The 21,986-nt window shown below is 42.5% G+C and overlaps 1 protein-coding gene and 1 pseudogene across 3 annotated transcripts in view; one reads left to right on the top strand and one right to left on the bottom strand.

The window, feature by feature from the left end:
- Positions 1-21,986, top strand: part of TANGO6 (transport and golgi organization 6 homolog) — a 263,274-nt gene that overhangs the window by 159,395 nt on the left and 81,893 nt on the right. The gene's annotated exons all lie outside the window — the stretch shown is intronic.
- Positions 13,701-13,800, bottom strand: LOC129457877 (uncharacterized; annotated as a pseudogene).

Below are 21,986 nucleotides of genomic sequence, written 5' to 3'. Positions count from 1 at the left end.
AAGGAGACTATTTAATCCAAAGGAATAAAGTTTGAATGATTAAGTATAATCTGAGGCAATACAATTTGCTAATAGAAGAAGTATTTGGAGATAAGAAGATCTCTCTGTCTCTTTAAAACATTCTTGGTAGGTTACTTACACCAACAATAGTTCCACTATCAAGTTTCTTTTTGTTTAATAACTTGTCCCATAGGGATCTTCTCATGGTCCCAATCTAAGCCTGTCAAAGTCTATTTACATATAATTTGCATCTATATCTTTCCTACTTGGGTGGTCTGTGTGTGACTGGAAAGGGAAAGCTTAAGAGCCCCTGAAATCTTTGCTAACCCACTCCTAGTTCAGGGTCACCTCTTGGTTATATTACCTTAAAGAGGAAATGAATGAAAAAGCAAAAGCAGCAGATCAACAATTACCCTTAGGGAGAAAAATGGGTCCTGACATGTAGACACCAGTGGGGGGGAAATCTATCCAGGGACTACCCAGCATTCTTGCCCAGTGACTATTGTGACCTGTGTGCCTGGCAAGCCCCATCAAGACCAGAAGATGGCTTTGGCTCCAACACTGCAGTGCTCTAATATGTGCATCCATATAGGGCTTTAACAGCTTTCACAAGGCCATTAGCAGTCATCCTTTATGGTTAGGAAATCGGAAGGGTTCTGTTCTTTGCACTTTTGAAACTGGGAAAGAAGAGGGGAATTTTTTCTCCTCTCCAGGCTAGAATGAATAGGATTCCAGCCCTTAACCAAGACTACTCAGTGCCAATTTTGGTATTTGCCCATGGACTAGAACTTATATCCATTGTACCCTGTTATTTATGTACCATTTTAAGACTAAGTCACTGGCTTCTCTTCTACCCAGGCCTTACGAAGTTAAATAAAGAAAGATGAAAATTGCAAGGACCTTGAAATGTCAGAGATGTGGGACAATCAGTTGGCTGCATTTAAGTCCTTTGTTTTAGGACTTAAAAGGGATGAGCCCCTTCTAAATTTTACTTTCTTATTTGTGATACAGGGTTAATAATATTTTGTTCTACCTATCTCAGATTCTTGTGAGGCTCAAACAAGATAATAGACATGTAAGTATTTTGCAGATAAAGAGGCTAACAAATGCACACAGCATTGTTTTATCCCACAGCATTTTATGTCTGGGCTGCATTGTAGCTGCATACATTATATTGACTGAGATCCCTCTTCTGTTCATAAAGGGCTATGTGAGGAGGGAAACTGAAGTCAGAACAGAGATGATTTCCCCAGAGCTGCAGGGGAAATTCAAGGCTGAAAAGTAACTGTTGCTAATAGATCAAAATTTACCTACGAATTTTTTAATAATGAATTTCATCAAAAATTAATTGCATTTAAATTATTTAATTCTCTAAATGGCTTTTGTAGAGGAAATCCTGCCTGTCAGGATCTGCCATGTCAATCTAATTTCCTTTGGACCTTGACAGAAATTGTAAACTGTGTTGACTCTGGCTCACACGTGGCAATAAATTGTATTCATGAAATGTTACAAGAAACCAGTGATTCTTCTATTATATTTCTTAACAGTAGTGAGGTAGAGTTCTAGGCCCTGAAATTCAGGGAAAAAAGAGTAGATCTTAACGAGCACAATAAAAGGGCACATGAACAGTCAGATCTATATTTTGTCTCCTGTTTCCTCATTGACTGGATCAACAAGATGTTTCTGCTGAGGGCATGTGGCTCTCCGGGGTGTTATCCCTAGAGATCCATACACTTTAGTACCCAAATAAATGGCATCCAAGACAGGAGGAAAAGTAGTTTATCTGGATCCCTTTTTTCAGTAACTGATTTAAGGAGGTCAAATATGTATTGCATCCTTTGGCCATTTTATGCTTTTACCTTTTTTCTCCCCAAAATATTTAATATCAAACCGAAAGTACACAGAGTACAGTCCTGGAGAAAGGAAGAGCATACTTCAACTAGTTAGATTACAGGGAGGATTTAAACACTCTAATTGAGATCCTGGAGCCTGGAAAGAAGATTAAAATTCAAAGACACACAGAAAAAGACTCCAGTTCTTCATCTCTACTTCAACCTGGTCCATAGAGGAAATGAAATAAAGAACAGAAGAGATTTGGATTGGGCGAAACAAAAAGATGGGAGCACAAAGGTGTTTTTTTTTTTTTTTTTGAGACGGAGTCTCGCTCTGTCGCCCAGGCTGGAGTGCAGTGGCGCGATCTCGGCTCACTGCAAGCTCCGCCTCCCGGGTTCGCGCCATTCTCCTGCCTCAGCCTCTCCGAGTAGTTGGGACTACAGGCGCCCGCCACCACGCCCGGCTAGTTTTTTGTATTGTTAGTAGAGACGGGGTTTCACCGTGGTCTCGATCTCCTGACCTCGTGATCCGCCTGCCTCGGCCTCCCAAAGTGCTGGGATTACAAGCATGAGCCACCGCGCCCGGCCGCACAAAGGTTTTTAACTTCTGGCATAAGATCTTAACATCTGTAGGTTAATGTTTGTCAAATGTGATTTGATGCAGCTATACGTGGAAACTATGGAATATTGGACCAAATGGCCCACTGTGTTTAAGTGTCACAGGGTGAATCCCAAAATTGGGGTTCAGCCTAGGCGGCCATGAGGGTTCTTGGCTTCACTGAGGAAGGAATTCAAGAGTGAGCCGACAGAGTAAAGTGAGAGCAAATTTATTAAGAAGAGTAAAGGAATAAAAGGATGGCTACTCCATAGGCAGAGCAGCAGCACAGACTACTTGACTGACTATACTTACGGTTATTTATTGATTATATGCTAAACAGGGATGGATTATTCATGAGTTTTCCAGGAAAGGATTGGGGAGTTCTGGAACTGAGGATTCCTCTCCTTTTTAGACCACATAGGATAATGTCTGGACATTGCTATGGCATTTATAGACTGTAATGGTACTGGTGGGAGTTTCTTTTAGCATGCTAATGCATTATAATCAGTGTATAATGAGCGGTGAGGATGACCAGAGGTCACTTTCGTTACCATTTTGTTTTTGGTGGGTTTTAGCTGGCTTCTTTACCACATCTCATTTCATCAGTGGGGTCTTTGTGACCTGTATCTTGTGAAACCAGTCCCGCTGACCTCTTATCTCATCCTGTGACTAAGAATGCCTAACCTCCTGGGAATGCAGCCCAGCAGGTCTCATCCTCATCTTATCTAGCAACTATTCAAGATGGAGTCACTCTGGTTAAAACACCTCTGACATATTTCCTCCTTCTCTTTTACAAGGGCACCCTTAATCCTAAGGGTTGTAAAGGGATGAAGATCCATCTTCTGTAACTTCTTAAGGCTGAACAGGGGCAATGATATTCTTACCTAATTATTAGGGTCTCTTGTATTCAAGGTAGAGAAGAGCTCAATGAGAAAGTGTTGGTATGGTGAGGGCCATTCATAACTGAGTCTCAACAGAAGGTATAATCTGGAAGATTAATAAGTGTTCAATTTAAGAAAATGTTGAGTAGGCTTATCCTGCATTCCTACACAAAGAGTACAATGACAATATATTCCACAGCAGTAAAGCAAAATAAGTGAAATTATCTCAAGTAAACTAAATAAGAAGGCTTTTCATGAACTGAGCAATTGTAACCAAGCTGATATGAGGTCATGCCCAGAATTAGAATACTCATCCAGATTTTCACATTACCCATCCCTATTGTTTCTTCTGAGCAGCAGCTAGAGATCACTGGTTGGTTCACAGGAGTAAGCAAGATCAGTCTAAATTGCAGAAAAAATTCAAAAACAATGGATGCGATTAGAACCTAATAACAGGTATACCATAGTTTTTTAATCATAATTTTTCTCTCTCCAGTCTCTCATTTTTACTAAAGACAAATCATGGTAGAATCAGTTTGTTTGCAGGCCGGGCACGGTGGCTCACACCTGTAATCCCAGCACTTTGGGAGGCCTCAGCAGGCAGATCACAAGGTCAGAAGTTCTAGACCAGCCTGGCCAACATAGTGAAACCCTGTCTCTACTAAAAATACAAAACATTAGCCAGATGTGGTGGTGGACACCTGTAATCCCAGCTACTTGGGAGGCTGAGGCAGGAGAATTGCTTGAACCTGGGAGGCGGAGGTTGCAGTGGGCCAAGATTGTGCCACTGCACTCCAGCCTGGGCAACAGAGTGAGACTCCATCTCAAAAAAAAAAAAAAAGAACCAGTTTGTTTGCAAAATAAGTTTTAGTCTTATTAAACTTGGCCTGATCATATATATAAAGTGCAGCAGGAATAATTATTTGCCATAGAAACTCCTTTTTAAATTGTCTTTGATGAAACATTGTTCCATAGGAATCCCAGACTTTATTGATTGATTGAGACCAGTCTCACTCTGTCACCCAGGCTGGAGTGCAGTGGCACAGTCTTGGCTCACTGCAGCCTCAACATCCCAGGTTCAGGCAGTTCTCCCACCTCAGCCTCTTGAGTAGCCAGGACTACAGGTGTGCACCACCACGCCTGGCTAACTTTTGTATTTTTTAGTAAAGACAGGGTTTTGCCATGTTGCCCAGGCTGATCTTGAACTCCTGAGCTCAGGTGACCTCCCACCTCGGCCTCCCAATGTGCTAGGATTACAGGCATGAGCTACCATGCCCAGCCTTCTCAGATTTGTATAAGCCTTGAGTCCAGCCACAAATTCATCTGTGCCTACAGATACTTATATGAGTTGGGTAAATTCCTCTTTTCTTGAGATCCCAAGATAACCTGTATCCCTTGGGCCTGTCAGAAAGTGACATTTTTTACTTACTGCAGGTCAGGAACTCTGTACAGGGACTGTGTAGATAAGGTATGAGGCCACTTTTCCTAAGGGGCTTTTATTGGCTCTATAAGTCAACTTTGATCCCTTAAACAGTCTGTTTATATTTGAAAGCACGCCATTCCAGTCAAAACCTTGGTAAAATAACCAGTGTCTCTAGTTGTGTCCCATTACAAAAGAAAACAGATTCTTATTACACTTATTCAAATAATGACATTGCCATAAATTAACAATACTCACAAATAGTTTCCAAATTTTGGAGAAATCAGATAGAGAGAAACATGCTCCATATTTTGTTTTTGGACAAAAACTTTGTTTTATACTCCTTATAGGAGTATACTTTACTCAATTGTTGAAAGCTATAAATAGCTCAAAAGATTTTTTGACTCTGAAAAACAAAACAAAGGATCAGCAGTGTTTTAAGCAAAAAATCATAAAAAGATTATTTTAGTATTTTATTAGTTCAATCAATGCGATTAATTCCTGTTTTGCTCGATATCTATAAACACATTAGCTTGCCAAGAGAGTCTTGAAAGTTTTTTTCTCTGTTTTAGTAGCACACTTTCCAAAGTTATCAGAGATGTATATTGAAGAGTGCTTGTCAGAGTCCTATAGCTGATTACAAACCATCTTTTGCAGAGGATCAAAACAAGACAATTGTCTAAGGATGACAAAATGTCTTAGGGCAGCCACAGTCAAAGAGACAATTAGCAAGGAAATTTGGTTACCTCTGTGGCAGAAAATAATTTAGCAGAACAATTCTAATTATTGTTGATAATGTACACTAAGTCATATCAGAATTATAGAAGTTTCACATAATTTTGGAACACATACCAGTAACACATTTATACACTTGATCTTGGCCAAAAGGCCGAGAAGCGATCCCAGTAACACATTTATACAAATACAGCCCAAAGAAACTCAAATACCATTGTATATTTATTTTTATTTTTTTTTATTTTTTTGAGACGGAGTCTCGCTCTGTCACCCAGGCTGGAGTGCAGTGGCACAATCTCGGCTCACTGCAAGCTCCGCCTCCCGGGTTCACGCCATTCTCCTGCCTCAGCCTCTCTGAGTAGCTGGGACTACAGGCGCCCACCACCACGCCCGGCTAATTTTTTGTATTTTTAGTAGAGACGGGGTTTCACCGTGGTCTCGATCTCCTGACCTTGTGATCCGCCCGCCTCGGCCTCCCAAAGTGCTGGGATTACAAGCGTGAGCCACCGCGCCCGGCCACCATTGTATATTTAACAGTGCTTCCTATATGCTTTTAATATACCAAATATGTCATTTTTGGACTTTAGGGGACCTAATATCTAAAAGGAATAATTGGGTCAGCAAAAGACTTAATTTAGAATTTGATTTTGGGAACTTGTCAAATATCAAAGGCTTAAAACACTTGATATTATAAAATAGAATCACTGGTCGTTTATTTAGCTTAAATAACTCAAAGATTTCAAAAAGACAAAAACTTTTACTCATTGATAAAGAGAAGACTTAGCTTTCCAGACAAGATCCAATAAAAACAACATGAGGCCAACTGAATCTCTTTTCTCTCCTCTTTTTTTTCTATAGTTTATTTTAAAGGCAAACAAAAATCTTTCCTTTTTTTTTTTTCTTTCTTTTGAGAAAGGCTGTCACTCTGTCACCCAGGCTGGAGTGCAGTGGCATAATCTCAGCTCACTGCAACCTCTGCCTCCCACGTTCAGGTAGTACTCCTGCCTCAGCCTCCTGAGTAGCTGGGATTACAAGTGCGTGCCACCATACCTGGCTACTTTTTTGTATTTTTAGTAGAGACGGGGCTTCACCATGTGGCCAGGCTGGTCTTAATCCTGACCTCAAGTGATCTGCCCACCTTGGCCTCCCAAAGTGCTGGGATTACAGGCATGAGCCACCAAGCCTGACCAATATTCTTTTAATTTTAGTCAACTTGCTCCCACACAATTCTTTACAAGGTTAAATTTTCACAAACTTTCTACAACTTGTTTAAGCCTTTAGTTTTATCCTATATTTTTAAATTTAAAATGATTCTTACACCCTCTAAATTAGACAAAATTACTTTATTTTTTGAAGAAAAAACACATTCTCATGCCTTTTTACCAAAAACATGTAATTTTAATTTCTTTAGTGTAAGAAATTTTAATTACATACCATGTGCAGAGCCTAGGATACAGGACAGAACTGCCTATAAAGTCTGACTTTTTCCAGCACAGTTAGGGGGAAATGGCTCACCCTCTGTATTCCCAGGCCTTATCCTGAATTAAATGGCTCTAATGCAGGTAAGTTGAACAATTACCAAAAGTCATAGAAATAGTTTATGACCTTAAAGCGTTCAGCAAACCAAATTTTGAAGACATTTTTATTTTATTTTACCAGTAATCTTTAAACTATCTTTATTTTTAAAAGATTATTAGTCATGCACACTAAAAGACACTAAAGTTTTTATTTTTATTTTATTTTATTTTTGTTTTTTGAGACGGAGTCTGTCTCTGTCCCCCAGGCTGGAGTGCAGTGGCGCGATCTCGGCTCACTGCAAGCTCTGCCTCCCGGGTTCACGCCATTCTCCTGTCTCAGCCTCCCAAGTAGCTGGGACTACAGGCGCCCGCCAACACGCCCGGCTAACTTTTTGTATTTTTAGTAGAGACGGGGTTTCACCGTGTTAGCCAGGATGGTCTCGATCTCCTGACCTCGTGATCTGCCCACCTTGGCCTCCCAAAGTGCTGGGATTACAGGCGTGAGCCACTGCGCCTGGCAAGTTTTTATTCTTTTAACGAAGTATTTAAGTCTTATTTTTCTTTGTGCCTATTATTTAGAGCTCTTTTATATAAACATCACACATACAACACATATAAATACACAGACAGACAGAAGATTCAGTAGCTGTAGGTTTTCTCATTTGCCAGTTTTTAAGTTTCTCATTAAAGCCTGCATTTCTAGGGCCAAATAAGCAAGCACAGCTAGAAAGCAAAACAGATCCCCAAAAATCAAGGATCCCATTTTTACACTAGATTCTAGATTCCTAAAAAGAAAGGAACACCATGGGACCAGACAATGCAATGCTTTTACCATGCATTTCACGCGTTCCCCCGAGGCTGGTGGCCAACCCAAAGCCAATCTGCCCATTCCCCATTTCATACTTTTTAGGTACCCAAGAGCACACTTTTTTCATTTAAATATGAGAAGAAAGAAGTATTGGCCTGTAGTAATAACCGCTCACTGTAAGCAACTGCCATCAGCTGTTCCTAAAAGTATATGTCCTACCTAGCTGTTATACACCAAGGCTAAAAGTTCTCTCATAATGCAAAATAATTTCTGATACTCCCAAAAGTAAAAAAAAGATCAAGTAATGTGATGCAAAACAGAGCAGAGCCTTAGATTTTGAGAGGGACCTGTCTACTTACAGTTCTTGGAGTTCCATGAGGAAAACAGCTTTTTCTTCCAAAACAGGATCTGTGACATCTATTTTTCTCCCAAGGAGTCCCAGGCTGTCAGAAATTACCATAGGTCCTCTCATGTGGGCATCAAGGGTAACAAGAAAACAGACTGGAGAAATAATTCAGTTGACTGAGAAGAAAAACAAACCAAAAAAATAAGATCCAAGAAAAGGCATAAAGCCCTTTATATATATATGTATGTATATAATTTGGGTGATATGGTTTGGCTCTGTGCCCCCACCCAAATCTCATCTTGAATTGTAATCCCCATAATCCCCATGTATCAAGGAAGGGACCAGGTAGGATGTGACTGGATCATAGGGATGTTTTCCCCCATGCTGTTGTCAGGATAGTGAGTGAGTTCTCTTAAGATCTGATGGTTTTATAAGACAGTTTTCCCTGCTCTTGCTTGCTCTCCCTTTGCCTGCTGTCATGTAAGACAAGCCTCTTCCCCTTCCACCATGATTGTAAGTTTCCTGGGGCCTCCCCAGCCTGCATAGCTGTGAGTCAATTAAACCTCTTTTCTTTATAAATTACCCAGTCTCTGCTGTGTAAAATGGACTAATACATTGGGTATCTGTTTTTAATTAAGCTGACTTTTAACCATAGAGCACTTTTTAAAAAAGTCCTTTTGGGTCAGTTGCAGTGGCTCATGCCTGTAATCTCAGCACTTTGGGAGGCTGAGGCGGGCAGATCACCTGAGGTCAGAAGTTTGGGACCAACCTGGCCAACATGGTAAAACCCTTTGTCTACTAAAAATACAAAAATTAGCTGGGTCTGGTGGCACACGCCTATAGTCCCAGCTACTCTGGAGGCTGAGGCACCAGAATCGCTTGAACCCGGGAGGTAGAGGTTGCAGTGAGCTGAGATGGTGCCAGTACGCTCCAGCCTGGGTGACAGAGCAAGACTCCAGCTCAAAAAAAAAAAAAAAAAAAAGTTTTTACATCTTTTATCATTAGACTTTAGCCAGGACAAGCAGCTGACACCTCTGGCTTTTAGGCCCTTTTTCCCCCCTCAAAGGTATTTTTCCAAGTAAAACAAAAAAGCCTTAACGAAGGTTATGATTTAACCATGGACGCATGAGGTGTCTCCAAAGAGATGGCAAGCAGTTTTTATAAGATCTAGAATCACGCCTAAGGTAGCTCAGAGAAAAGAAAATTCAAGTCAGGAAATCAGAAGCTGCCCATAGAGGGAAAAAGAATAAATAAATGGCAAAAGTCCCACAAGTGTCAAATCAAAAGGAACTCATTCCCTAAGCCAGGAATTTAACCCAGGCCACCATCACAAAAGAGCAAAGCCTTAGCTACTGAGCTACAGCAGAAGGTAAGCACCGTATTGTTTTTCCCAGGAGTCTAGAGCAGCCATTTTTGAGCTTGTGAAGAACATACCTTTTCAAGGGAAAAGAAAACAGATTTTAGAATTAAAAGCCAGTATTTCTTTCAGTCTTACTGAAAGCAAACCAATACTTTAAAAAACGTGTTTTAACATAGGGGACCAAAATTTAGATAGACTGTTATAAATTAATTTTCTTTCATTGTGGTTTATTTAATTATATAAAAAATTTAATAAGTTATCTTTTATGAACTTTATCATTACTTACATAGACCATCTATGACATGCTTGGACCTTTTGACTTGTCCTATACTTTCTTCTTTCCTAAATAATCAGTCATTCTACTTTAGGACGAGAATTTACCATAGAAGATCCTTTCTCACATAAAATTTCTTTTCTTTATAGCCTTCCTTACCAAAAATACATCTTCATATCCATAACTTTCTACTCATCTCTTTCCCCTACTTACTGTTTTTTTTCTATCTTGTTTCTATTTTCTTCCTACATCCACATTTTAAACCCCACTTTAAATAACATCTGAATTGGCAAAAAAAAAATTGTTTTTTCAATAACAGCATATCTTCTTTGGCACATTTTACATACAGAATTATATATGAATTTTTAGTAATCCTAAATTTTAATGAGTTTAAATGAACTTGAAAAATGCTTGGACTTATTTACTTAATTTATGAGTGCTCTTTTACTTATAAGTCAATTTGTTTTGTTACCCTGTAGACAATATATAACATAATAAATGTAAATACACATAAACGCACCTAGACATGTATGCACACACATAAAGATCCAACAGCTTTTATCTTGAAACTCTAGTCATGAGATAGTAATACAAACTCACTGTTTCATAAAAGATAGCTAAATCCAAATTATTTTTCTTTCTTTTTTTTTTTTTTTTTTTTGAGATGGAGTCTCACTCTGTCATCCAGGCTGGAGTGCAATGGTGCAATCTCAGCTCACTGCAACCTCCGCCTCCTGGGTTCAAGCAATCCTCCTGCCTCAGCCTCCTGATTAGCTAGGATTATAGACCCTTGCCACCACACCCAGCTAATTTTTGTATTTTTAGTAGAGATGGGGTTTCAGCATGTTGGTCAGGCTGGTCTCCTGACCTCATGATCTGTCTGCCTCGACCTCCCAAAGTGCTAGGATTACAGGCAAGAACCACTGCACCCAGCCCCAAATTATTTATCTGACAAAATCGGGACTTGCCCACATGGCTAAACTTTGTTTGCTACTTTGAATTTGCTCCAGTTGCTTAAAAGGCACCTTAGCAAATCCTTCAGGACTATTGTCCCCATGTCTAACAAGGATCTTTACTAGACATAGAACTGTTTCTATCTGTCTTTCTATCCAGTTATCTACCCCTGCAAATTCTCACTCCTGCATCAAGACATTAAATGAAGTGACAATAAGGCAAGAAAATGCTGTTACAGAAAATGATAACTTTAGGGTAGAAAACAAGAAAAAGCAAGAACAGGATTCCCCTAGGGTGGGACTTTAACCCACAATTCTAGAGGGAATGCCAATTCCGAACACCCCAGAGCATCTGGCATGGATGACAAACAGTACCAAATGCTGAAAACCCCAGAGCATCTTGGGAGTGTCCAACAGTGAACCCCAAAGGCATGAGACTTAACACAGTTGGGGGCCACAATACAACATGACTCTGGCATCCCAGGATCAACACAGTGGGGGACCACTCACAACCAAGTGTCTTGCTTTAACCAATTGCTCAACTATCCAAAGCAAAAACTACAAACGTGACAAAGAAAAAAGGATAAGCATGCAATTTGAAAGTAACAGCAGAAAAGTAAAATGGCCAATTGTTAGAAACTAAAGAGAAAATGTCAGAGAGAAGGGGTGACAGGGTGGGCTACTAAGTAAGTGGCCAGGCAGATGTGCTCCCATCTGGGGCACCCAGACAATGGGAGGCTGCAGTCAGGCTCCCAAGCCAGAGGTCTTAGGGCCACTTTCCCATCTACCCAACATAAAGAACAGAGAATCCAAAATCGAAATTTAATGAAAGGTAGCAGCCAGGCACGGTGGCTCATGCCTGTAATCTCAGGAGGCCAATCCCAGGAGGCCAAGGCAGGTGTATCACCTGAGGTCAGGAGTTCGAGACCAGCCTGGCCAACATGGTGAAACGCCCGTCTCTTCTAAAAATACCAAAAATTAGCTGGTCACCTGTAATCCCAGCTATTCAGGAGGCTGAGGGAGGAGAATCACTTGAACCCGGGAAGCAGAGGTTGCAGTGAGCTGAGATTGTGCCATTGTACTCCAGCCTGGGCAACAACAATGAAACTTCATCTCAAAAAAAAAAGGTAGCAAGTTGAATCCTCATTTTACCCAGCCCCTATTCAAGGTGGAGTCACTCTGGTTTGAATGCCTTTGACATAAGGACCTCCAAGAGTCTGAATCTGCAGTGTTTTTCTTGCCTCTGTTAAGAAACTTTTATTTTATTTTGATTTTTTTGAGACGGAGTCTCGCTCTGTCGCCCAGGCTGGAGTGCAGTGGCGCAATCTCGGCTCACTGCAAGCTCCGCCTTCTGGGTTCACGCCATTCTCCTGCCTCAGCCTCTCCGAGTAGCTGGGACTACAGGCGCCCACCACCACGCCCGGCTAATTTTTTGTATTTTTTAGTAGCGACAGGGTTTCACCATGGTCTCGATCTCCTGACCTCGTGATCCGCCCGCCTCGGCCTCCCAAAGTGCTGGGATTACAAGCGTGAGCCACCGCGCCCGGCCAAGAAACTTTTAAATAATACTAATATTTTTTCAAAAACAGAAACAATGAAAATTTAGAAGGCTTTTACAAATGTTACTCATTAAATGGCCGGCTCTGAAGCAGTAAAGACTGAAATTATATTGTCATCATCATTTACTGACAAATAAGGAAAGAGCTGGCAGAAGCAATGCCAGTCAGAAAGCAGTGCGAAAGCCCTGGGTTCTGCTTGGCTGGTGGTGGAGGCAGGACTCAGTTTCTATAGTGGGCAGATCACCGAAGAATCCACATCTCCTGCCTCCTCTGTTTGAGGGGAGCAATGGTTGTGAATTGTCTGTGAGATTAGTCCCAAGCCTTTGGTCTCTGAGTTTTTGGGAGGCAGGGATGTGTTTCATATCAGATTGTGCTTACACACATAGACTGCTTCTTTTCTAGTATGTGAATATTTTTATATATTGCTTCTGTTTTTCCAGCTTCACTGAAAAATAGATTCTCCAGTCCTCGTTCTGACCCTTCCATTCGCAAAATTTCATTTTTTAAAAAACAGACTTCTGGCCAGGTGCAGTGGCTCATGCCTGTAATCCTAGCACTTTGGGAGGCCAAGGCAAGTGGATCACCTGAGGTCAGAAGTTCGAGACCAGCCTGACCAACATGGCAAAACTCCGTCTCTACTAAAAAAAAAAAATACAAAAATTAGCTAGGCATGGTGGCACGCGCCTGTAATCCCATCTACTCTGGAGGCTGAGGCAGGAGTATCCCTTGAACCTGGAAGGCGGAGGTTGCAGTGAGCTGAGATCGCACCACTGCACTCCAGCCTGGGTAACAGAGCGAGACTCTGTCTCAAAAAAAAAAACAAAAACAAAAACACACTTATTGAAATAGAATTCATATACCATATAATTCAACCATTTACAGTGTACAGCTCAATGTTGTTGTTGTTGTATGCTCACAGGGTTGTATGCTCACCATTACAATCAATTTAGGACATTTTCATCACCCCAGAAGCAACCTTGTACCCATTCCCACTCGAGCAATCACTACTGTACTTGCTGCTTTAAGAGTTTACTTAGAGTTGGACATTTCATATAAACGAAACACACCATGTGGACTTCTTTCACTTAGCATAATGTTTTCTTTTTCTTTTATTTTAAACATGGAACATTTCTTTTTTTTTTTTTTTTGAGACGGAGTCTCGCTCTGTCGCCCAGACTGGAGTGCAGTGGCGTGATCTTGGCTCACTGCAAGCTCCGCCTCCTGGGTTCACGCCATTCTCCTGCCTCAGCCTCTCCGAGTAGCTGGGACTACAGGTGCCCGCCACCACACCCGGCTAATTTTTTGTATTTTTAGTAGAGACGGGGTTTCACCGTGGTCTCGATCTCCTGACCTCGTGATCCGCCTGCCTCGGCCTCCTAAAGTGCTAGGATTACAAGCGTGAGCCACCGCGCCCGGCCTAAACATGGAACATTTCATGAATTTGCCTGTCATCCTTGCACAGGAGCCATGCTAATCTCTGTATTATTGCAGTGTTGGTATATTTGCTGCTGAGGCAAGCACAGTGTTTTCAAAGTTCATCTATGTTGTAGCATGTATTGGTAATTCATTTCTTTTTATTGCTGAATAATATTCCATTGTATTTATACGCCACATTTTTTTTCTTTTTTCTTTTCTTTTCTTTTGAGGCTGAGTTTCGCTCTGTCACCCAGGCTGGAGTGCAGTGGCACGATCTCGGCTCACTGCAACCTCCGCCTCCTGGGTTCAAGCAGTTCTCCTGCCTTAGCCTCCCCAATAGCTGGGACTACAGGCACGTGCCACTACACCTTGCTGATTTTTTGTATTTTTAATAGAGACGGGTTTCACTGTGTTAGCCAATATGATCTCGATCTGACCTCGTGATCCATCCGCCTCGGCCTCCCAAAGTGCTGGGATTACAGGCGTGAGCCACTGTGCCCGGCCTGGATATGCGACATTTTTAATCCATTCATCAGTTGATGGATATGTGAATTTTGGGCTATTATGAATAAAACTGCTATGTATATTTGTGTACAAGTTTTTATGTGGAAATGTGTTTTCAGTTCTCTCGAGTCATATGGTAACTCTATGTTTAACTTTTTGAGGAACTGCCAAACTGTTTTCCAAAGTTTTCCATTTTACATTTTCACCAGCAGTGTGGAAGGGTTCCAGTTTCTGCTCACCAGAGCTTGTTATTATCTGCCCTTTTGATTACAGCCCTCCCAGTGGATATGAAATGATATCTCATTATGGTTTTGATTTGTACTTCCCCAGTGATTAATGATGTTGAGCACCTTTTCCTGTGCTTCTTGGACATTCATATATCTTCTTTGGAGAAACGTTTATTCAGATCATTTTTCAATTGAGTTGTCTTCCTTTTTTGTGTTGTAAGAGTTCTTTATAGATTCAAGAGACAAGTCCCTTACACTTATATGATTTGCAAATATTTTCTTCCATTTTGTGGGTTGTCTTTTCACTTTTATTGAAAAAAAAGAATAGACTTTTTCTTTCAGAAAAAATAGACTTTTTTTTAGAGCAGTTTTAGGTTCACATAAAAATTGAGCAGAAAATCGAGAGAGTTTCCATATGCTCCCTCCCCACCATACAGCCTCCTTCACTGTCAAAATTCTTTTCATTTTCTTGATGGTGACATTTGAAGCACAAAGGTTTTTAATTTTGATGAAGTCCAACGTATGCATTTTTTCTTTTTTTTGTTTTTTTTTTTTGTTTTTTTTTTTTTCCCGAGACAGAGTCTTGCTCTGTCGCCCAGGCTGGAGTGCAGTGGCGCAATCTCGGCTCACTGCAAGCTCCGCCTCCCGGGTTCACGCCATTCTCCTGCCTCAGCCTCTCCGAGTAGCTAGGACTACAGGCGCCCGCCACCACGCCCGGCTAATTTTTTTTTTTTGTATTTTTAGTAGAGACGGGGTTTCACCGTGGTCTCGATCTCCTGACCTCGTGATCCGCCCGCCTCGGCCTCCCAAAGTGTTGGGATTACAAGCGTGAGCCACCACGCCCGGCCCAACGTATGCATTTTTTCTTTTGTCACTTTTGCTTTTGGCATCATATGTAAGAAGGCTTTGTCTAACTTAAAGTCACAAAGATTTACTCCTGTTTTCTTGTTTTTTGTACAGCCAAGATCTTGCTATGTTGATCAAAGCCATCACTCCCAGGCTGGTCTTGAACTCCGGGCCTCAAGCAATCCTCCCACTTAAGCTTCCCAAAGGGCTGAGATTACAGGCGTAAGCCACTGCACCTGGCTTCGTATGTTTTAAGAGTTTTACAATTTTATCTCTTATGCATAAATCTGTGATCCATTTGAAGTTAATTTTTTTTTTTTTTTTTTTTGTGAGATGGAGTCTCACTCTGTTCCCCAGGCTAGAGCGCAGTGGCACGATCTCAGCTCACCACAACCTCTGCCTCCCAGACTCAAGCAATTTTCGTGCCTCAGCCTCTAAAGTAGCTGGGATTACAGGCACCTACCACCATGCCTGGCTAATTATTGTATTTTTAATGGAGATGGGGCTTTGCCATGTTGATAAGGCTGGCCACAAAATCCTGACCTCAGGTGACCTGCCCATCTCAAATGCTGGGATTACAGGTGTGAGCCACCGAGCCCGGCTGAAGTTAATTTTGTACATGTGTTAAGAAGGGGTTTTCATGTGGCTATCAAGTTGTTCCAGCCTCATTCTTTCTCCATTGTTTTGGCATTCTTGTTACAAATCAATTGAACATAAACAGGAGAGTTTCTTTTTTTTTTTTTCTTTGAGACGGAGTCTTGCTCTGTATGCCCAGGCTGGAGTGCAGTGGTGCGATCTCGGCTCACTGAAATCTCCGCCTCCTGGTTTCAAGAGATTCTCCTGTCTCAGCCTCCTGAGTAGCTGGAATTACAGGCATGCGCCACCATGCCCAGCTAATTTTGTATTTTTAGTAGAGATGGGGTTTCTCCATGTTGATAAGGCTGGTCTCGAACTCCTGATCTCAGGTGATCCACCTGCCTCAGCCTCCCAAAGTGCTGGGATTACAGGCATGAGCCACCACGCCCGGCCCGAGAGTTTATTTCTTGACCCTCAGTTCTATTCTATTGATTTATCTATTATTAGGCCAGTATATACTATCTTGATTATTGTAGATTTGTAGTAAGTTTTAAAATCAGAAGAATGAGTCCTCCAACTTTTTCGCTGTTGTGGATCCCTTCCATTCTTATATGAGTTTTAGGATCAGGTCGCCAATTTCTGCAACAACAACAACAACAAAAGCAGCTGGCATTTTGATAGGGATTGTGTTGAATCTGTAGATCAACTTTGAATATTGCCATTGTAATATTGTCCTTCAATTCATGAGCATGGGATGTCTTTCCATTTATTTGTCTTCTTTAATTTCTTTCAATAATGTTTTCAGAGTATGTGTTGCACTTCTTTTGTTTTTTTTTTTTTTTTTTTTTTTGAGACGGAGTCTTGCTCTGTCCCCCAGGCTGGAGTGCAGTGGCGCCATCTCGGCTCACTGCAAGCTCCGCCTCCCGGGGTTCACGCCATTCTCCTGCCTCAGCCTCCCGAGTAGGTGGGACTACAGGCGCCCGCCAACATGCCCTGCTAATTTTTTGTATTTTTAGTAGAGACGGGGTTTCACCGTGTTAGCCAGGATGGTCTCGATCTCCTGACCTCGTGATCCGCCCGCCTCGGCCTCCCAAAGTGCTGGGATTACAGGCTTGAGCCACCGCGCCTGGCCTCTTTTGTTAAATTTATTCCTATTTTATTCTTTTCAATGCAACTGCAAATGGAATTGTTTTCTTATTCAGAATATTCATTGCTGGCCAGGCTCGGTGGCTCACGCTTGTAATCCCAGCACTTTAGGAGGCCGAGGCGGGCGGATCACGAGGTCAGGAGATCGAGACCACGGTGAAACCCCGTCTCTACTAAAAATACAAAAAAATTAGCCGGGCGTGGTGGCGGGTGCCTGTAGTCTCAGCTACTCGGAGAGGCTGAGGCAGGAGAATGGTGTGAACCCAGGAGGCGGAGCTTGCAGTGAGCCGAGATTGTGCCACTGCACTCCAGCCTGGGCGACAGAGCGAGACTCCGTCTCAAAAAAAAAAAAAAAAAAAAAATATTCATTGCTAACCTGAATACTTACTTTTGGCATTTGGTGGCAGGAACTGAAGGGCATATTAGGATACATCAGTTGCTTGAAGTGAATTAAATTATTTCATGCATGTACTGAGAGTGAAATGGGTGTCCGCACTGCTAAGCTGGTGAGGCCACCCGCTAAATAACTATGCTATTGATGACCTGATTCCTCTATGACTGTTATAGAGAAAGACTTTCTCTTGCCAAAGTATCTAGAAAGTTTTCAATCACTCTGTGTATCTTATCATTCTATTTGCTACCCTCACTAAATAGATCAGTCCCAGTACTATTTGTGCCATCATTCATTTGGAAGAGAGATTTGATTCCCAAAAGATTATCATACTCTTCAACTGTAGTGAGATTACAGTGACTTTGCACCAGAGGAATGTTATACTAAAGGCATTGCAGTAGAATGATCTACTGGAGATTAAAAACCTCATTCTGTATTATAAAACAAAGACCTCCATCCTCAGTGAACACATTATCTAAATTCTAATCCACCAAGAATGTAGCTCTAGTTAAGCTATTTCCTTGCTCAAAAAAGCATTATCAGCTCTACATTGTTTACATCTTTAATTTCACACCCTCTGTGATTTGATACTGCCTATTTCTGATCATGTTCACCTCTCATTGTGCCCTTCATTGTAGTTACCTGGTACAGCTGCTGTTTTCTAAATATGCCGTACATTTTGTCTCTCTACCCCTGCCACCACCTTGCCTCTGCTATCACAGCTCCGTCTACCTGAAGCAATCTTCCTCTTGTCTGCCCCTGTGAGAATCCTTACCATTCTTCAAGATTAGGTTTAAGTGCTCCCTCCTCCATGAAATCTTCCCCAAGAAGAACAGATATCACGCGTCCTGTTGCTCTCATCCTGCTTAGTACCTCTGACTTCCTAGAAGTAAGGACAAAATCTCCATCATCTCTCAATCTCCAGTGCCTTATGGCATCCCTTGCACATAGTATGTATACATTCATTGTTTTCATTGAATTGGCTAGATGGAAAGATATTTCTTAAACTGCAGTTTGGAAATTCTGATATATTTTCAGGACTATGTGTATTCTCTAAAATAATTTTTAAAATATTGTATTTTCATTTTAATAATAATTCTGAATCACCAGGATCCACGTTACAATCAAGTTGCATTGCACAATTTTAATGCCCATGTTTGTGTTTGAGAAACATTGGAGTAAAACATTATTCAGAATGTGTGTAAAGTTCTGATTACAGAGGAGTGCTGGCTGTAAGTGATCATTCAATTTTTGGAAAATATAATTCGTTTTAGCCAGCAGTACCTTAATCTGCAGGATAAGATATTCTTTAGTTACTTATTCTTGGTAGAACATGAAGAGAGCAGTTAGGAATGGTTTTATCTGTGTTCACATGTGTGTCTCAAAAAAAGGGGGGGGGGCAGGAGGAGAAGGAAGAGAGCCCCCATGTATTAATAATAGAGTTTTAAAAGAATGGTATAAGAATTTGGCAGAGTGGAATTCTTTTTCTTACTTATTTTTCTCAATTTCACTTTTATGACCTGTTTTAGTGAACTAGGGGAATTATTGAGTCCTTGAAATTAGCAGGTCTAGCCGGGCACAGCGGCTCACACCTGTAATCCCGGCATTTTGGGAGGCCAAGGCGGGCGGATCACGAGGTCAGGAGATCGAGACCATCCTGGCTAACACAGTGAAACCCTGTCTCTACTAAAAATACAAAAAATTAGCCGGGCATGGCCGGGCGCGGTGGCTCACGCTTGTAATCCCAGCACTTTGGGAGGCCGAGGCGGGCGGATCACGAGGTCAGGAGATGGAGACCACGGTGAAACCCCGTCTCTACTAAAAAATACAAAAAAAAAAAATTAGCCGGGCGCGGTGGTGGGCGCCTGTAGTCCCAGCTACTCGGAGGCTGAGGCAGGAGAATGGCGTGAACCCGGGAGGCGGAGCTTGCAGTGAGCCGAGATTGCGCCACTGCACTCCAGCCTGGGCGACAGAGCGAGACTCTGTCTCAAAAAAAAAAAAAAAAAAAAAAAAAAATTAGCCGGGCATGGTGGCAGGTGCCTGTAGTCCCAGCTACTCGGGAGGCTGAGGCAGGAGAATGGCGTGAACCCAGGAGGCGGAGCTTGCAGTGAACCGAGATAGCGCCACTGCACTCCCACTTGGGCGAAAGAGCGAGACTCCATCTCAAAAAAAACAAAAAAAAGAAATTAGCAGGTCCTCTGACTCCAAAAATTTAGTGTTTTTTTTTTTTTTTTTTTTTTTGGAAAAAGGGTCTTGCTCTGTCATGCAGGCTGGAGTGCAGTCGTGCAATCATAGCTTACTGCAGTCCTCGAACATCTGGACTCAAGTGCTCCTCCCACCTCAGCCTCCCTAGTAGCTGGGACTACAGGCACGTGCTACCATACCCAGCTAATTTTTTTTTTTTTTTTTTTTTTTTTTTTGAGACGGAGTCTTGCTCTGTCCCCCAGGCTGGAGTGCAGTGGCGCCATCTCGGCTCACTGCAAGCTCCGCCTCCCGGGGTTCACGCCATTCTCCTGCCTCAGCCTCCCGAGTAGCTGGGACTACAGGCGCCCGCCAACACGCCCTGCTAATTTTTTGTATTTTTAGTAGAGACGGGGTTTCACCGTGTTAGCCAGGATGGTCTCGATCTCCTGACCTCGTGATCCGCCTGCCTCGGCCTCCCAAAGTGCTGGGATTACAGGCTTGAGCCACCGCGCCCGGCCACCCAGCTAATTTTTAAAATACCTTTTTTAGAGACAAGCTTTCACCATATTGCCCAAGCTGGTCTTGAATTCCTGGCCTTAAGCCATCTTCCCACCTCAGCCGCCCAAAGCTTGTTAATTCAGATTTGACAGCACCCCTCTGCTATGTAAGCATCTCTTGTTGCAAGTCATTTCAGATCCTTTCTGGAAAAAGATAGGATCTAATATGCATAAATGAATCGATCACTCTAGACTTCAGAGTACCATTGAAAAGCTTAATGAAAAATCTTCCAAATTCTTTTTTTTTTTTTTTTTTTTTTTGAGACGGAGTCTCGCTCTTTCACCCAGGCTGGAGTGCAGTGGCGCGATCTCGGCTCATTGCAGGCTCCGCCCCCCGGGGTTCACGCCATTCTCCTGCCTCAGCCTCCCGCATAGCTGGGACTACAGGCGCCTGCCACCTCGCCGGGCTAATTTTTTTTTTGTATTTTTAGTAGAGACGGGGTTTCACCGTGTTAGCCAGGATGGTCTCGATCTCCTGACCTCGTGATCCGCCCACCTCGGCCTCCCAAAGTGCTGGGATTACAGGCGTGAGCCACCGCGCCCGGCAAATCTTCCAAATTCTAATTTGTTAAAAGAATCTTTTCACAATTCCAGAATTGATATAGGCAAGTCATAGGCAGGTTAAAATTTTTTCAGCTCTCTCACTTGATTGTTCACCTTCCAAAGTAACTCGTTTTTATCAAGTTTGTTCAAACAAATCTAGATCCTTCACTGGCTTTCTTGAATACACAGCTGTTTGCTTCTCAATAAGGTTGATTGGTGCTGACTTCCTGAGAATAGCCAGGTGTTGCAAATAGCCAGGTGTTGTCATTACCATTGCACAAAGTAGAAGCCATTAGAACTAAGCTAAGATAAACCCCACTCATTAGAATCTACTGGAGTAAGTTTCTTTTTTTTGTTTGTTTGTTTTTTTTGCTTTTTTGAGACGGAGTCTTGCTCTGTCACCCAGGCTGGAGTGCAGTGGCGTGACCTCGGCTCACTGCAAGCTCCACCTCCTGGGTTGACGCCATTCTCCTGTCTCAGCCTCCCAAGTAGCTGGGACTACAGGCACTCGCCACCACGCCTGACTAATTTTTTTTTTTTCTTTTTTCGTATTTTTAGTAGAGACGAGGTTTCACCGTGTTAGCCAGGATGGTCTCGATCTCCTGACCTTGTGATCTGCCCGTCTCGGCCTCCCAAAGTGCTGGGATTACAGGCATGAGCCACTGCACCCGGCCTTGGAGTAAGTTTCTAAAAGTGGGCTTGGATTTACTGTGTTCATTTCTCTGAAGCTTTGTAGAAATACCTGAAGAGGCTGGGCACAGTGGCTCATGCCTGTAATCCCAGCACTTTGGGAGGCCAAGGCGGTTGGATCACCTGAGGTCGGGAGTTTGAGACCAGCCTGACCAACATGGAGAAACCCCATCTCCTAAAAATACAAAATTAGCCGGGCATGGTGGCGCATGCTTGTAATCCCAGCTACTCGAGAGGCTGAGACAGGAGAATCATTTGAAACCAGGAGGTGGAGGTTGCGGGAAGCCGAGTTTGTGCCATTGCACTCCAGCCTGGGCAACAAGAGCGAAACTCCGTCTCAAAAAAAAAAAAAAGAAAGAAAAAAAAAAGAAATAACTGGCCGGGCACAGTGGCTCACGCATGTAATCCCAGCACTTTGGGAGGCCGAGGCGGGTGGATCACGAGGTCAGGAGATCGAGACCATCCTCGCTAACATAGTGAAACCCCGTCTCTACTAAAAATACAAAAAATTAGCCGAGCGTGGTGGCAGACGCCTGTAGTCCCAGCTACTCGGAGAGGCTGAGGCAGGAGAATGGCGTGAACCTGGGAGGCGGAGCTTGCAGTGAGCTGAGATTGCGCCACTG

This window comes from Symphalangus syndactylus, chromosome 11 (genome assembly GCF_028878055.3).
Source record: "Symphalangus syndactylus isolate Jambi chromosome 11, NHGRI_mSymSyn1-v2.1_pri, whole genome shotgun sequence".
Lineage (NCBI taxonomy): Eukaryota > Metazoa > Chordata > Mammalia > Primates > Hylobatidae > Symphalangus > Symphalangus syndactylus.
Note: the sequence above shows the minus strand (reverse complement) of the source record. Positions and strands in the feature narration are given on the sequence as shown.